Source organism: Schistocerca serialis, chromosome 6 (genome assembly GCF_023864345.2).
Source record: "Schistocerca serialis cubense isolate TAMUIC-IGC-003099 chromosome 6, iqSchSeri2.2, whole genome shotgun sequence".
Lineage (NCBI taxonomy): Eukaryota > Metazoa > Arthropoda > Insecta > Orthoptera > Acrididae > Schistocerca > Schistocerca serialis.
The window spans coordinates 448,682,174-448,700,824 of record NC_064643.1 but is presented as its reverse complement, the minus strand read 5'-3'; the positions used below and the strand labels follow the sequence as shown (position 1 = coordinate 448,700,824).

Sequence of the window (18,651 nt, the reverse complement as noted above, 5' to 3'; positions counted from 1 at the left end):
ACATACTGACTGATATATATCGAACAGCGGCTTTTTGTGAAGAGTTTCACAGCAAACATTATCAAGTGTTACAGTGCACTGTTCCTCTTCCAAACATCTCTTTAACGCGACTGAAAAAGAGTATCCTTTATATTTATTTAAAGATGAAATTGCGTCAATGTTTTGACTGGTAAAAAGTGATGAATATTAATCATCAACAAAACACGCGCTTCATTTGCTTCTGGTCGCTTATTGAACATTCGATTTCTGTCTGTTGCATTGTTTGCGTTTTCTGTGTTACATTATATAAAGAAGGAAGCTTAGCGCTTAAAATCCCTTCACTAACGAAATCATTAGCGAAGGAACAAAAGCAAGAATGTACCAAGGATAGGGAAGAGAACGCGGTACTATCCTACGTATGTGTGTTGTTGTTGTAGTGGTTTTTTCCCCTTGTGTGGCACTCGTAGTACCAGAAACGAGATAGGTAACCAAACATTAATTGCATCATATTAAATGCTTCAATAACGAGTCTCAGTGATTTAGTACTCAAATATAGCATTCACTAGACACTGCCTGGCAAATAAGTGAAACACCCATAAGGGAAAGAGAAAACGAAGTTAAACTTGACGGGTGGAGAAGAAGTGTGATATTATTTCAGTAAATACAAAATCTATCCAAATTTACAAAGAACTTGGCAGAATGATTCCATTTATCAGTATGACGTTATAGCCTCTCTGGCTTATTTGCATGCACTGATTCGTTCAGGAGGGTGTCATAAATCCACTGAGGCCGACAGTGTGGCCCTGTACAAACTCTGGCAGTTGTTGACAACTCTGTTTCCCACGAGTGCAGGACATCTCCATGTCTTCACATTCATCATTTAACATCTGAGTCTTCAGACCTTCTTATACACTCTACCAAGCTTGGTAGAAACGCTAAACACGAACAACACTAATGCAGTCTGGTGGCCGGAACTACCTGTCATAGAGAACTGCAATTCTAATCATTTACATACCCGCCTACGGTGTGTCCGCGTTTGAAGTTACGCTGACATCGGACCATCTTTTCTCGGTGCTTCACTTGTTTCGTCAGGCAGTGAATCTCGTTCATTTCAAACGTTCGTGAATCCTTTCTGCTTTATCACCCTGTCTGCAGCGAGCGACGACCGCCTTCCTCGGCTTCAGTTTCCGCCGTAATTCGAAAGGCACGTAAAACTAGCCACCTTACGGCCTGTCAACGTGGGAACCCGCTACTTTCACGAGTTAGTCACTTACCATTGACGAAAATGCGCTTATTGAATGCAAACAGCACGTAAGTAGCGAGGTGAGGATTGTATACACGCTGAGAAAACACATACCGGGGTACCGTTAGGCAACTCCTGTCCGCTAAGTGAACGCTTCGTCACGCTGGAGCACTGACCGCACACACTTCCCGTCTCCCTCCCCCCTCCACCACGTCCCTCCCTCCCTCTCTCTCTCACTCTCTCTCTATCTCTCTCTCTCTCTCTCTTTCTCTCCGTGTGTGTGTGTGTGTGTGTGTGTGTGTGTGTGTGTGTGCGTACCCTAATGATTTTACCACCACACGTCCTTACATAAAATTTCAAAGTGTTAAAAATACTCATAATCGTCGTCGTCATCTTCTGGTCAATAAAATACTTTTTACGTGTTTTGTTCAAATGGTTTAAACATCCAATAGATGTCTCCAACAGCTATTTGTGTTTAACATCTTCTCAGGATTTGTTGTTTCAGTTTGAACCATCGGTGTTGGCACTATCTATACATATTGTAAATTAGAGTTCCCTGTTGTATTTTCTGTCTCTATGTGAAGTCAGTTCTCAGGAACAACTGTAGATATTTTTGTAGTATTAGTGATTATGAACAAAAAACTTCATATGGACGCATTTCTTGTTCCGAATGATATTCGAGATAGAGCACATTTAATATCATTTCTGTATGTTCTTTTCTTGAATAACTCGAAATCCGCACGCTCTAGCGAAAACATGTCGCAGTACAAAATTAAGCTACCTTAAATTTAATACAAAAATTGTCCTATAATTTTTTCTCCGAGACCAATAGCATGCGCGAACAGAGCGAAAGAATGTTGAAAATCACACGCGGTGCGCATGTACCGTAGCTGAAGTAGTTTTCCAACTTTATAGATCACAAGTGTGCTGTATCAAATTCGTCATCTTAACTTTCTCCAAACTGTGGTACGTCGTAAATATTTGAATAATACAAATAATAAATAACAGTGTACATTAAATGCGTTCCATCTTCGAAACCATTCGAATAGGGCTTATATCCCTATGAAGTCATCTGATCAGAATCACCAGTGCTGTGACCTTGTTTAGAATCGCTAATGCTATGACTGCTTAAAGCACATGCCCTTCCCCCTCATTCACACTGCATAGAGTGATTAACGAAGGTGGTTTGTGTATATTATTTAATACCGCAGGTATTTCGTGCTGTCCGTGCGAAGACGGCTCCGATCGCTAGTCTTACGCAAAATTAAAATACGCTTGTACTGGCTTAGAGCAAGATGAATGTAGTCGAGGAACACTTTTGAATTCGAAAGTAGGTGAAGTCAAATTTAATTCGCCCTCATTCGTTTGAATTTTCCTCGATTTTCCTGAATCATTTTATCATGGTCATGCCACGTGTCCATCATGTAGTATGCTTACCTTACGAGAAGAGCGGAGTTCCTGCTTCTTCGACGTCAGAAAGAAAAATGAGATAGCGCTTAGACGTCTTTGTTCACTGTTATTTTTTTGGTACGTGCTCGTGCAACTCTACTTATTTGATCGAACGGTTCAGCCCCAACATATTCAAACCCCGTTTACTGCGCCCAGCGACTGGTCGTCGGGCGCAGAGCACGTGTATACTTGTTGATCTTCCGCAACTGTAAATACGCCACACTTATGTACCGTTATTCTTACGTAGAGAACACAATGAGGCGCTCTAAAGCATTGAAAGTCTGCAAGTTTTCGCCAGAACCGGAAAGAATTTTTTACTGTGCACTATGCGCCGATATGAAACTTTCTGGCAAAAGTCCCGGGTTCAAGTCCCAGTCCGGCAGAGAGTTTTAATCTGTCAGTAAGTTTCATATCAGCACACACTCCGCTGCAGGGTAAAATATTGATTCTGGAAAGGTCCAGAGGCTGTGGCTAAGCCATGTCTCTCTTCCAGGATTGCTGATGCTACAATTTTCTCACGAGAACTTCAGTGAAGTTGGGAAGGTAGGAGACGAGATAACAGCGGAAGTAAAGCTGTAACGATGGGTCGTGAGTCGTACTTCCCTTCAGTTGCTACAGCACTTGCCCTCGAAAAGCAACGGTCCCGGCTTAGCACTTTTTTAATCTGCTAGGGTGTTTCATACTGTCTTGAATATTTATCTCATTCAGTTGTTGTTTCGAATATCACCACGCCTTTACTGTCCGGGCTCACTAATCTTGTCGTTCGTATACGTTGTGAAAATGTGTGAAGTTGCTTCGTTTTCTGTAGCGAAACATAAGCGTGGAAAACCATTAATAAGCAGTGAGAAACGGATTGCGCTAAATGTCTTCGAGAAATTTTCAGAAATATAGTCCATCGTTGCCAATACAACAATTTTCAGAAATAAAATTTATGAAACTTCCTGGCAGATTAAAACTGTGTGCCCGACCGAGACTCGAACTCGGGACCTTTGCCTTTCACGGGCAAGTGCTCTACCAACTGAGCTACCGAAGCACGACTCGCGCCCGGTATTCACAGCTTTACCTCTGCCAGTATCTCGTCTCCTACCTTCCAAACTTGGTAGAGCACTTGCCCGCGAAAGGCAAAGGTCCCGAGTTCGAGTCTCGGTCGGGCACACAGTTTTAATCTGCCAGGAAGTTTCATATCAGCGCACACTCCGCTGCAGAGTGAAAATCTCATTCTGGAATAAAATTTATGTTTATGTTTATGTTTTTACCAGTCACATATATATGGAAATTTGACGCTACTAACGGAATCCCTCATTTATGTCGGATTATATCAGAGCAATCACAAACTGTCGAGCATAAGCGAACGCGAATTATCTCTGGCGTAAGCGGTAGACGAGAGCGAGCGAACAGCATTCACCCATGTTCGATCCACAATCCCAGCAGTTCGCTAGTGTTCCGCTGGGTGTCGACTTCGAGCCAATCATCAAAGGAATTTAATGATCTCTCCGCTTTGTCGCTAGCGGAAAAGAGAGCTTTCGTCTGATATTTTGCGTGCAAACTACTACTGTTCAAATGGTTCAAATGGCTCTGAGCACTATGGGACTCAACAGCTGAGGTCATCAGTCCCCTAGAACTTAGAACTACTTAAACCTAACTAACCTAAGGACATCACACACATCCATGCCCGAGGCAGGATTCGAACCGTAGCGGTCGCGCGGTTCCGGACTGCGCGCCTAGAACCGCGAGATCACCGCGGCCGGCACCACTACTGTTGTTGACAGGAGTTGCGCGAGCGATGGGGCGGTCGGAAGAGAATGTAACGCTGCTGAGAATGTAGATATACCAAGTGCTTGTGAGATGCAAAAGACCTTGACATAAATGCCGAAAAAAAAACATACGATTAGTAGGAAACCGACGAAGCACTCGAAGGTCCAACTGAGAAGCGATAAAAATGATAAATTCATTAGATAGTTCCATTAGTGAGATCGAAACCAAGATGCACAAACTTTGTGTTTCCTTTTATGAAATAGGAACGGCACAAAATTTTTTCTTTGAAGTAAACACGAATATGTATTTATTACGCTAAATAAGATTGTAGGTATACGAAAGACCTGATCCTGCCTGTTGCTTGCGTTCATGATGGCTATGGCGCCATAGCTGATGCATCGCTGCAGTAACCGAATGAATAAAAATCGTTTAATTGTGATCACGGTATCTGCTCTCTAACAAATTGCATAACAGCTTTTCTGAAGTGGTTTATGTGCACGTTGTAAGCATACTCGTATTTCACATTGCATGAATCATACTTTTATTCTCATTATCTTTCTTACAAGCACTTCAATGAAATCCTTCATTGCTTCAGTTGTGTGATTGCGACAGCAAGAAGTATGTGAGATATAGCAGCTACTGCAAATCGACTCAGTTACTAACGTAAGTGTCTCAAGTGGCTAATAATAATCGTGTTGTGCTGCGCTAGGCTTCTCAGTTGTGGATCCAAGTCGTGAACAGCCCTGTCGAGGTGGTCCCAAAGATTCTCGACTGGGTTTAAATCCAGGAACTCATCCTGTAGTGCTGTTAGAACCAGGCAGGTACACTGAGAGCTGTGCGACACATTGCATTGTCCTACTGGTAGATGCCATCGTGCCGAGAAAGAACAAACTGCTTGTAGAGTTCGGCATGGGTTCCCAAGGATATATGCATACTTGTGGTAATTCAGCGTGCCTTCCAGAATGAAGAGATCACCCAGGAGATGACGCGAAATCTTTCCCCAGCCCATAACGTTCTCCTCTGGTTACAGAGTGTTTGCTTTCAGACGTTCGACGCCGTACACGCCAACGGCCATATTTCCGATGGAACACGAAACGCGATTCTTCTGGAAAGGTCACCTGTCGCCACTCAGTGGACGCCCACATTCGGTCTTTACGTGCAAACTCCAGACTTCTTCGCCGATGAACAGCAGTCAGCGTGTTTGCATAAAGCAGTCGCCTGCTGCGGAAGCCCATAAACAGCAATGTTCGCTGAACGGTGATTGAGGAGGCACTGTTGGTAGCCCCTTGGTTCATCTGGGCGGGTCGTTGTTCAACAGTTGCACGCCTGTTCGCCCTTACACACGTCCGCTGCCACCGTTCACCTCTGTCATCTATGGACCGCGGTACACCAAAATTGCATCGACGCCTGAAAAGACTGAGCCATTTCACCATGCACGGTATAGTGTAAGCACGGCGGCATGCGAACAGTTTACAAACCTAGCCATTTCGAAAATGTCTCCACTGGCCCAAAAGCCAATGATAATTCCCTCCTGATCATCAGATATATTGCTCCGATTCCGTTTTATGACAACGGTTGCACTGGTTTCCGCGTCCCCCTCCCTGACACGCTCCATATACCCTCTACTGCCAGTGCTGTCACCTCGCGTCTGTGATTGGTTATTGCACTTCGACGTCGAGTCACATTAATATGACTGAAGGATGTACACTACTGGCAATTAAAATTGCTACACCACGAAGATGACGTGCTACAGGCGTGAAATTTAACCGACAGAAAGAAGATGCTTTGATATGCAAATGATTAGTTTTTCAGAGCATTCATACAAGGTTGGCGCCGGTGGCGACACCTACAACGTGCTGACATGAGGAACGTTTCCAACCGATTTCGCAAACACAAACTGCAGTTGACCGGCGTCGCCTGGTGAAACGTTGTTGTGATGCCTCGTGTAAGGCGGAGAAATGCGTACCATCACGTTTCCGACTTTGATAAAGGTCGGATTGTAGCCTATCGCGATTGCGGTTTCTCGAATCGCGACATTACTGCTCGCGTTGGTCGAGATCCAATGACTGATAGCAGAATATGGAATCGGTGGATTCAGGAGGGTAATACGGAAGGCCATGCTGGATTCCAACGGCCTCGTATCACTAGCAGTCGAGATGACAGGCATCTTATCTGCATGGCTGTAACGGATCGTTCAGCCACGTCTCGATCCCTGAGTCAACAGATGGGGACGTTTGCAAGACAACAACCATCTGCACGAACAGTTCGACGACGTTTGCAGCAGCATGGACTATCAGCTCGGAGACCATGGCTGCGGTTACCCTTGACGCTGCATCACAGACAGGAGCGCCTAAGATAGTGTACTAAACGACGAACCTGGGTGCACGAATGGCAAAACGTCATTTTTTCAGATGAATCAAGGTCCTGTTCACAGCATTATGATGGTCACATCCGTGTTTGGCGACATCGCGGTGAAGGTATTGGAAGCGTATATTCGTCATCGCCATACTGGCGTATCACCCGGCGTGATGGTATGGGGTGCCATTGGTTACACGTCTCGGTCACCTCTTTTTCGCATTGACGGCACTTCGAACAGTGGACGTAAAATTTCAGATGTGTTACGACCCGTGGCTCTACCGTTCATTCGATCCTTGCGAAACTCTACATTTCAGCAGGATAATGCACTACCGCATGTTGCAGGTCCTGTACGGGCCTTTCTGGATACAGAAAATGTTCGACTGCTTCCCTGGCCAGCACATTCTCCAGATCTCTCAACAATTGAAAACGAGCAACTGGCTCGTCACAATGCGCCAGTCACTACTCTTGATGAACTATGGTATCGTGTTGAAGCTGCATGGGCAGCTGTACCTGTACACGCCATCCAAGCTTTGTTTGACTCAATGACGAGGCGTATCAAGGCCGTTATTACGGCCAGAGGTGGTTGTTCTGGGTACTGATTTCTCAGGATCTATACACCCAAATTGCGTGAAAATGTAATCACATGTCATTTCTAGTATAATATATTTGTCCAATGAATACCCGTTCAACATCTGCATTTCTTCTTGGTGTAGCAATTTTAATGTCCAGTAGTGTAGCTTTGTATCCAGTGACACGTGTCTGACCAAAAAACACTGACGAAGTGTTCGTAGCTTTGACACAATATGCTTGTTATCTCGTGTTGTCATCCATCCCCTGCAGTGTAAACACATGTTCATGGATAAAGACGAATAGTACCGAATACTGGTGAATTATCTGCGAATGCTCGTTTGCTTGTGATCGCTTTCATTCGCTCCGGTGTAAACGAGCCGTTCAGCGGGACGAAGACTCCAGTGATGTAATAACAAACGTGGAGGAGTACGTAACGCAACGTTTACCTGAGTCTAAAGCCACAATGAACGGAGTGCAGAGAGGCGCTGCGAAGCAGCGTTCAGGGAAACACAGTTCGTCTCGGCTCGTGGCGTGGACCTGTCGGCCCCAGGGGCACGTGCGCCCCTGCGCTCCACGTGGCTCGGCTGGCTTTTAATTGCCGCGATTCGCCGGCCGGGCCGCGGCGTGCTTTGAAGCAGCAGACTCACTTTTGCGAAACGGGCCCCCATTAAAGGAGATTAAAACGGGCCGGCCAGGGCAGACTCCCGGCGGCCGGCGGATCACCGGCCGACAGCTAATTTCTGCTCGTCCGCCAGTCTACCCGGCCCTACCCTAGCCTCCGGTTTTAAGAACTCGCCGCACTTTGTGGCCCGACGCGCGCTGAAAAGGTCCGCTAAGCTGCAGCCGCCGTAGCTTTGAGCCTGTGCGCGAGGGCTCGAGACGATAAGAATCAAACAAGCACTATCCGGTTGAGTCGCTCCGCACACATTCCTCTTTAAAAGTTAATCCAAAAAGTTTCATTTGTACGAGCAGACGTTAAATGTAGAGAACTGAAAATTCTCTCGAAATGTAAAGGGTATAGGGGCTTTTGCCTTTACAATAAGAGGCACATTCTAAACATTCTGCGTGGTGCCTGTTTGTTCTATATCGTGTCTCCCTACCACCTTCGCGCAACGACGCTCTGAGTGTTTTTTAGGGAATTGACTAGTTTGAACCTGGGACCTGTTGCTGGTAAGGAGACGCCAGACCACACATGACATGTAGAATTCAGAAGAGTTCAGTGGGACTAGCGATGATATAACCAAATACTTAATGATTTCAGCGTCAGCTCCACTGCACCCTGTAAAGGAATCTTAATACTAACTAAATTTAGTGGAAGGGGTTCAAGGCTTTCCTATTTTTAGTTAGCTGGTAAAATAACGTCGAAAAAGCAGTTGAGTTTACAATTGGAAATTTTATTCTACTCACAAAACATTGTTTATAAATTGCACTATTGATAAAAACCAACTGCGTTCAACAAAAATGTGATCGAATATTCCCTGAATGGGTTTCCAAGTTCTACAATGGATCGAAGGATGACCTATGCCATATCACATCTATAATCTAGATTTAAATTAAGTTTCACAAAAGAGAAAACTATCAATATGGTCTACAGTGACCCTCAATTATCTTTAATTACTTGTCTAACTTGTCGTAAATTACAGTGGCTGATGTGGCTTCTCAATAACTATATATCAGAAAAATCATCGCGTTTCAGATTTCTACTTCAAGTGGCAAATGTGAACACCATGAGCTTTAATTGACGATCAACACTAGTATTATGCAAAACGGGGTTGTAACAGATGAGACTTCTGCAGTTCTGAGTGAAGCCTTATGTGCTCAAAAATGCGGCATCGCGTGCGTTCATTACCTTGTCGGTGTTCGTCAGGGGGCGGCGGCCGGCACAGCTCCGTCCAGCTCGCCTTCTCGGAAGCAACTCTCACCTCGCTGTCTCGGAAGCAACTCGCTCTTAACTTCTCTTTACTACAATTTACCGAAGTTGGTTTAGAAAAAACTATCTGGCTGTGTTTTCATCTGACCAATCAGGGTCTCAATGTTAACCTTAAGCTCCGCCTACAAAAATTCTGTCTATCCAATGAGAAACGTTATACTTTTCGTGGTGGGGCAATGTTTTTAAAGTTTGTAACGTAACAGAGACGCGAAAAAGTCTCACACTAAAACTTGCAGCTGGTGTGGTCCTTTTAGCGTTACCGTATGATCTATACTGTTCTTCTGGAGGGCTCTATCTTTTAACATGGGCTTGGGGGGGTGGTCCTAACGTAACAGAGACTCGAAAAAGGACTCACGCTAAAACTTGCGGATGGTGTAGCCCTTTTTGTGTTATCGTAAGATCTATACTGTTCTTCTGGAGGGCTCTAGCTTTTAACATGGGCTGGGGGGTGGTCTTGACGTAACAGAGACGCGAAAAAGTCTCACGCTAAAACTTGCGGGTGGTGTCGTCCTAGCGGTTAGCTGGCGACGTGGGTGTCCATCCGTCCCTTATCGTAGGGCCTTCCAGCTTAACACGGTTCTGCTCTCGGCTTCTGTTCTCGTTTCTCCCCTCGGAACTGCGTCTGTCTCACGGTGGGAAGGTATGACATGCATTTAGGCATTCTTGTGTGAGTCTGTGGTATTCCATTTGCTCACTCTTTACTCGTATTACTTTGGTTAATTTAATGTCACGATTTATTCGGAGCTATGTGACATACTACTGGATTTGCTTATCATGTCAGGGTTTTCATGGAAGGTGTTGAATTTGCCTGACACCCTACTTATCACCACCCTTCGAACTTAATTTTTGCACTGAATTTAGAAAATGATTGAATCGTCAGTCAAAAATTATTCCGTTGTCTAAATTTTGTTGCCTGCTGTTCAGCCACGTTATTCTGTTCTATGCTAGTTTGTATTACTAATTTATAATTTATATTCTTCCACATTATAATTAAAAATGAGAAGAGAAGAATATTTTTATGCTATTATTAATTTTTAAATATTTTCTTTCTTTATTTAAGTGTGAAGTTTGTTTTTTAAGAAGTTTGTTGTGAAAGTGAGGAGTCTTTCACATAGATTTTCTTAGAAATATATATATTTTTTATAAATGTAGTAATTCAGTAAAATCTATTCCTAACACATTTTCTAAATAGCATGTACAAGTAAAATCTTTTTTTTTCTAGACACTCATTTCAACATTGTTACACTTACAAATAAGAATAATTTCCAAGAATTGCTTTGACAAAGAAATATACATACACAAGTATTGAGATATTATTCTAACAAATGGCACAAATGTTAAAAAAATGGAAAACATCCAACAAGATACTTTTTTATTCTTTGTTTTTATAAGAAGAAAATAAGTAAAATATAGTTATTCTTTTATTTTTATGAGGAGAAAATAAGTGGCATAAAGTTTTAGTGTTTATTATGCCTTACTTTTGTTCTTTATATACTGTCCATTTCATAACTAACGACTTATTTTTATTGATAGTCTATTTTTTTTAAGTCCATGGTCATTGACTGTTATTTTGTAGTTTATTAGCTATCTGGTGTGCTTAACTTATTTAGTTTTTCACACATTTCTTTTGCACAATTCCGACATCACATAATTTGATTTTGCACGTTCACACAATCCTACGAATGTTTAAGCATGAGGTTGGCGAATGTTTTTGCACGAAGGTGATGGACTTGAGCGAGATGGATGTGGGCAAGTATTTGATGTACAGCTTCGTTTGTCATTCCTTGTTGGCTTTGCAAGTGTGTGTTGCTGTTGTGGAGGTCCCATAATGGAATGGAGCTGTGAGTGCAGAATCTCGTGGTTTACTGGCTTTGTATGCATGAAAGTCATCGTTATGTGTCGCTGAAAGCGGTCGTTTTTCGTTGTAATACTTCGCAGACGACTAGTTTACAATAGGATAGGGATTTGGGAAGGTATGTCGTCTATTCTTCACCCATCTTCTTTCTTGGTCTCAATCTTGCGAATCTTCAACTTCAGTTCTTCCTGCTTTTTCTCTGCTTCTTACTTGCTTCTTGGGTCTTCTCTGGGCAGGATATGGAAATATTTATTGATAACTAGTCGCTTTGAAGTTCTCCTCTTAGTAACAGTTTGATAAATGGTTTGGACATGTCATTTCTACTTTGTGGACGTTTTCTTCAGTTTCGTGCATCAGCGTGCTGTTTAATAGCAGTAGTGTGACTTTTACACATATTTTTTGCCAGTGGTGGCTTGCCCAAGCGGCCTTCTCGTTGGGACGTTTATTGCTTGCTCCGCTGAGTGGGGGCGCTCAGAGACCTTTCCGGCGTTCGGCGTTTGGCATCCCGTCGCATCACTACAGGGTTCCGCTACTGTGCGGGTCTATGTTCGTGTTCGTTCCAGCAGGGTTCCGCCTAGCGGTCAAATTTATTGCCCACTTCAGTTACAAGGGCCTTCTGTTGGTCTCACTGTCCTTTCCCTTCTTTCGACACATCTGCCTTGTAGGAATTGTGTCTAGCTAATTACGTCCTTTTCTTTCTTGATACTTCTCGCGTTGCAACTTGTGGGTCATTGCATCTGGTCTTTGCTGGAGTTTTTACAATGGTTCTTACAAAAAGTTTTACTTATAATCATCTAACTTATGTCTAGTACCTATATTGTTTTACGCCTTCTTAGAAGCTTTACAAATTTCGGTGCCCTTTCCATGTTACAATTCTAAGATATTTTGAATCTTAACTTCTACAAAAATCCTCAAATTCGTTTTATTTTTATTTTTTGTCTAGTGTCATGGTGAATAGCATTTTAGTATTTCATGCTGTTAGACTATCTACGCTTTATCCCTTCACCTTAATCTATGGTACTATTGGTGTTATTTTTGCTTTTATTGAAACTACTTTCTTTTTCCCACCTTCCTTTCTCTTCATTCTTCTTTCTCCTGACGATCTTTTCTGCAACATAATCTTGAAATATTGTGCTGATTATTTACCAGTAATAAAATTAATCTTCAAACTTGTACTGAAAGTGTTTAATACTGCCAGGCTTAGGTAAAAATACCTCTGCTTTATCTCGTAAAATACCCTCTAATTCTCTTTTACTGTATTCCGAAATACCTTGAACTTCTTGCAATTTTTCGTCGATTTTTTTATGGACTTCTAACATGAGTTGAGGCGATTCCCCCTTTTGTGCATACCATTCTAATTCTTCATCCTCTTTATCTCGCGTCATTCTCAATTGTTTGTTTATAACTAGTATTTCTTCTAATTTTAGCTTTTGCTCAAAGGGAAGTGTGACATTCCCGTCTGTTACACTACCTTTACCCATATCCATTATCGCTCGTCTATCATTTAAAAAATCTGCACCTATGATCAAATCTACAGTTAGTTTAGGTATAATAACGAAGTTGGCTTCGATCTTTTGACCTTGGCACGAAAGAGTTACCATGTTTGTCTCGTAATTTCCGCAGCATTGCTTCTAATAGGACCTCTTACTTTAATCTTACATGTTTTCAGAACTGGCAATTCCTCATTGGCATTACACCGCATGAATAAATGTTCTGAGATCGCAGTCAGTTCACTTCCGCTATCAATTACAATATTGACTGGGATATGCTTTACCGTGGCCTTCAAAATTGGTTGAATTTGAAAGGGTTGGTCCTGTTCTTCTTCTTCTTGCATCAACGAATCCTCCACTGAATCATACATGAGTCTTTTTAGGAATGTCCCTTGTGAATTCGAACTTTCTGCAGGATAAGCTTCGACTGCTACTTCTCTCTCTTTTATTTCCTCTTCTCTATTTCTTCCTTCATTTACGCTTTCTTCAACATCCTCTACTTTTTCCTCATCCTCGTCTATCTTCTCCTTCTTCGTCGCTACTTCCACATAATCGCATCTAAATGCTCTAATTATCGTTTCATAACTTCCTTCATTATATACGTTGGGTTGTGTGCCCACTAGTAACTTATTTTCAAGTTTTGTCGACTGCGCATTATCCTCATTGAATTCGCTTTCCCTGGTTTCCATCTCAAATAGCTCTGCAATACTCATTGCTTCCTCCTTTCCTCCTACATTCGTTGTGCATGCCTCTGGTAATTCATCTTCCTCGTCAGTATTCTCCCAATTAATTTCGTCCCAACACGATATTGTTATTTTCTTGTTTTCGTTTTCATCTGGTCCCTGCGGATTTGTTTCTTCCTTCTTCTCTTCTCGTGATAAGATTTCTACTTCTCTGTTCAAGGTGCTGCAATTGTCCTGGGTCGGTGCGTCATTCTCTTTGACATGGGCGCTTAGCTATCAATTCGAACGTTTATCGGGGTTTGGTGGTCTTACCTCCACCTCTTCTATCTTTATTCTCTTTCTTGTTCAGCTTGTTGATAGTGGTTTCTTGGTTGATAATTTGTCGGTCTATTGGTTCTCCAGTACCCGTTCCGGTTGTCGTTATTCCCTCTGTAATAGTTGTTGCCGTTCCTGGGTGAATTATAGTTATTGCCACATTCTCTTCTAAATCCATAACCGGTAATTTGTTGAAATCTATTGTCGTTTCTTGGTGCGAAGTTATCACATGGTTCGTAATTATAGTTTCTTCGTACTGTGTCTTGTGGATTCCACTGCTTTTTGCTTTCGTTTTCACGTGCGCTTCGTCTTTTTCTTGCGTCATCTTCCGAAAATATGAACTCTAGTTCCCTTAGAATACCTTTAAATACTTCGACGTCATTGTCTCCGCGATCTACTAATGATTGCTGGTATTCCAATGTTAGCTTCATCGCGCATAATTTAATCAACTCTCCGTCACTGTATGGTACATCTAAGCATTGGTTTTTCTTTGCCATTAATTCGAAAAATTTCACGGGACTCTTCTGTCCTGAATTTTCAAAATATGGGTTCTGTAATAATTCATACTTCACTCTGTTCTGTGCTTCGCTGGACCAATATCGTGAGAGAAACTTCTCTCTGAAATCTTCGTACGATCGGCATGTCACTGCAACATTTTGCATGGTTTCTGCGACTGTTCCTGACATGTGTGCACATATAAAGTCTAATTTGTGTGCTAGCGTCCAGTGTTCCGGTAATCCTACTCGGAATTGATCAATAAAAGTTCGTGGATGTAATGAGTTTCCTTCTCGAAAGTGTTGAAATTTTCTGACTGTGAGGAAATGATCGTTGTCGTACTTCGTCATAGTTCCACATGAAATTCGCGATTCTTCGCCACTTTTGTTTCTGATCATTTCTCCCGTCGTTCTTTCCGGTTGTGGTAGATCCATTGGATATTGTCCACTGTAACTTTCGCCTACCCTTGCGTAGTATCGTTGGAGTGGTACGCAATAATTTTCTTCCATCGGTTGTGAACGTGTAGCTGAATGCATTGCACTGTACTCTTCGCGACCTGGCTTTCCATTATCAGGTATTGGTTCGGTATCTTGTCTGGCTAACCTTGCTGCTTCATTGCACGATCCAAACTGTCTTGAAACATACATTTGTGGTTCCGCATGTGTTTGTGATGACGTTTGTTCATTAAGAATTTCGAAACGCGTTTGTTGCTGTGCAGGCTGTCTGATTTCACGTATGTTACTTTCCACCTGTGATTGAAATCGCAAATGCGTAATATCTTCGTTAATTGCTTGTTTTTCCGGTGCTGTTACAGATACGGATGTGGTTGCAGACTCTGTGCTTTCGATCCTGTTCACTACGCTCTTCAATGGTTTGCAACAACTCTGTTCGCAATTTCTGAAATTGTCGCTTCGTTTGCGCTTCTATTTTGACTATGCGGTTACCATATCTTTTCAGCGCTGCTTTTGTGATACGTTTGTGTAACACACTGTTTTCAACAATTTCACGCGCTGTACCTGCTGCTTGTCTAGTAATTTCGTTTATCTGTTTCTTTAGTTTCTTGACTTCTCCCTGGGTGTTTTTACGTAATGTTTTGATCTCGTCCTGAATGTCATTACGCAATGTTTGTACGTCCGCTTGTACTTGTCAATGTCTGTACTCAACTGATTGCGACCTGTTATTAAGTTTCCTATCACTTCTCGAGATTCTTTTGCCTCGTCTTCAATATGACTTAGGTGTAACTGAATTTTTTTGTTTTGTTCTTTAATCGCACGCATTGTCTCGTGGTTTCTGCATTTTGTTTCGTCATTTCTGCATTCTGAATTTCAATTTGGTTCGCAATTTCTTTATTTTTTTCTTGTCATGGTTTCCGTCATTAATTGTAATAATTCTGCCAGATTGGTGAGTCCTATTGCGTTTTCTTCCGACGTCCTACGCTCTGTGTTTTCGCCCAAGTGTTGGTTCGCAACCGATTGCATTGAACTGTGCGGTGATACGTTTCTGCTCGCATTCCTTGTACTCTGTGGTGAGGGAGCTCTGATTACTTGTACTATGGGTTCTACGTATTCAAGACGCAAGTTAGAATCCTCATCGACTGTCTCTCTACGTTCCTGCTCCTCTGTCGTATGCTGACTTACGTTTTCTATGCCTTGACGTACATTATCCTCGTTATGGTGCGTTATATATCCTATTTCTCGCGATACCACTTCGTCTGTTGTACTGTCCTCTATTCTCTGTCCATTTTCATGCTGGGTCTCTACCTCAATTCGGTCAAGGTCTCGATCTGCCATTGCTAATGTTTCCGAATCCCTTATTTTCTGTTTTAAAAGCAATTCACGCGCCCTACTTCGAGTCAACATGCGCTCATACGATCTCACGCGTTTCATAAACTTTTTGTTCACACGACTTGACACTACCAAGACTGACAATCCATTCACTTACTTGTTGGGTCAGAACCAACTTGTCAACGATGTATCCGCCACCTGTGCGCTTGCATTGGAGAGAAAACTTAATTCTAACAATATTAAAATTCACGACCTAATTATGCTATTGTCTCTGACACTTTCTTACTATATATCGCTGCAGCTACTGTTTTCGAGTATTTAAAACTTTAGGAAGAATAAATTTGTTACTACAAAAATTTTTCAACAAGATATTTTTCTGACCTAGTTAGGCATGTGGTCGACCTTCAATCATGGTATTTTACCATCCTGGCAGGGTCGCCATTTTGTAAACCTTCTGCGTGGTGTCTGTTTGTTCAATATTGTGTCTCCCTACCACTTTCGCGCAACGACACTCTGAGTGTGTTTTTTAGGGAATTGACTAGTTGGAACCTCGGACTTGTTGCTGGTAAGGAGATGTCAGACCACACATGACATGTAGAATTCAGAAGAGTTCAGTGAGACTAGCGATGATATAACCAAATATTTAATGATTTCAGCATCAGTTCCACTACAATCCCTGTAAAGGAATCTGAATACTAACTTAATTTAGTGGAAGGGGTTCAAGGCTTTCCTATTTTTAGTTAGCTGGTAAAATAACGTCGAAAAAGCAGTTGAGTTTACAATTGGAAATTTTATTCTACTCACAAAACATCGTTTATAAATTGCACTATTGATAAAAGGAAATGTTTTAATACACGATGGTAAAAACCAACTGCGTTCAACAAAAATGTGAACGAATATTCCCTGAATGGGTTTGCAAGTTATACAATGGATCGAAGGATGACCTATGCCATATCACATCTATAATCTAGATTTAAATTAAGTTTCACAAAAGAGAAAACTATCAATATGGTCTACAGTGACCCTCAATTATCTTTAATTACTTACCTAACTTGTAAATTACAGTGGCTGATGTGGCTTCTCAATAACTATATATCACAAAAATCATCGCGTTTCGTATTTTTACTTCAAGGGGCAAATGTGAACACCATGAGCTTTAATTGACGATCGACACTAGTATTATGCAAAACGGGGTTCTAACAGATGAGACTTCTGCAGTTCTGAGTGAAGCCTTATGTGCTCAAAAATGCGGCATCGCGTGCGTTCATTATCTTGTCGGTGTTCGTCAGGGGGCGGCGGCTGGCACAGCTCCGTCCAGCTCGCCTTCTCGGAAGCAACTCTCACCTCGCTGTCTCGGAAGCAACTCGCTCTTAACTTCTCTTTACTACAATTTACCGAAGTTGGTTTAGAAAAAACTATCTGGCTGTGTTTTCATCTGACCAATCAGGGTCTCAATGTTAACCTTAAGCTCCGCCTACAAAAATTCTGTCTATCCAATGAGAAACGTTATACTTTTCGTGGTGGGGCAATGTTTTTAAAGTTTGTAACGTAACAGAGACGCGAAAAAGTCTCACGCTAAAACTTGCGGGTGCTGTCGTCCTAGCGGTTAGCTGGCGACGTGGGTGTCCGTCCCTCCCTTATCGTAGGGCCTTCCAGCTTAACACGGTTCTGCTCTCGGCTTCTGTTAGGCATTCTTGTGTTAGTCTGTGGTATTCCATTTGCTCACTCGTTACTCGTATTACTTTGTTTAATTTAATGTCACGATTTATTCGGAGCTATGTGACATACTACTGGATGTGCTTATCATGTCAGGGTTTTCATGGAAGGTGTTGGATTTGCCTGACACCTTACAACATACGTTATATAAGTACCTGGAACAGTAATGTGTACAGGTAGTAAATGGAACAAACGCGCAGTAGATGCGTAGGAAACGCAATTGACTCGTTTATATTTTTATACGACACGAGTAAACTGCGGCGTAAATACAAAAGAAACTGCAAAACAGCTATAGGACCCCTACCGGAATGCTGGGTCCACACCGAGTTGAACTGTTACGGAATATTAAGCAAATAGAAAGAGCCAACGTCAGTGATCGCTGACTTATTTGTCACAGGAAGCGTGGAACACAAACGCTGAAACATCTCAACTCACAAAACAATCGAACAAAAAGGCCCACTAACGGATAGAATTTAACGTTATTAAAAAGGTAGCTGTTAACATTGGTTGCATTACAGATATCATTAACCAACTGCTGCTTAAGAAGGATAATAAAAGAAAGAACAAAGAAGAAAAAATGAAGCTTCGTGCGTACAGGTTGTATCACGGAACTATCCCAAAATAGATAGTGGACATTTTTAAGCCTCACTGCGTCAAACTAGCGCTTCAGACAAACAATTTAGTGAAGTACCGTCTGAAACAAGCTACCGGTAACACGGTGAACAAATCTGAAGGGCCGAGAAGAAATAAAATACAGTGCACGTCCTTGATGCAGAATATAGTGGACAGAAGGGAAGAACTTTCGGGTCACATCCAAAATACACAAAGATGTTTTCAGACATGAATAACTACTAGTGAGCAGTTGTTGACCGGGTTTATATATAGTATTTATTTTACCACAGTATGTAATAATACCTTTGACGGTCATACCCTTGTCGTCTATCTACTCTCATCGAATCCTGTATCTTGGCGTTTTTCTTTCAGTGGATCATACAGTGTAGACTTTCACGGCCGATATTGTCTTCACTT

At 42.1% G+C, this 18,651-nt stretch overlaps 1 protein-coding gene and 1 non-coding gene across 2 annotated transcripts in view; one reads left to right on the top strand and one right to left on the bottom strand.

Annotated features, from left to right (window-relative positions):
- The window catches only part of LOC126484914 (band 4.1-like protein 4), a 583,005-nt gene that overhangs the window by 22,490 nt on the left and 541,864 nt on the right, over positions 1-18,651 (top strand). The gene's annotated exons all lie outside the window — the stretch shown is intronic.
- Trnas-uga (transfer RNA serine (anticodon UGA)) lies at positions 3,631-3,705 on the bottom strand. The gene has a single exon. It is a non-coding gene; the product is annotated as a tRNA-Ser (tRNA).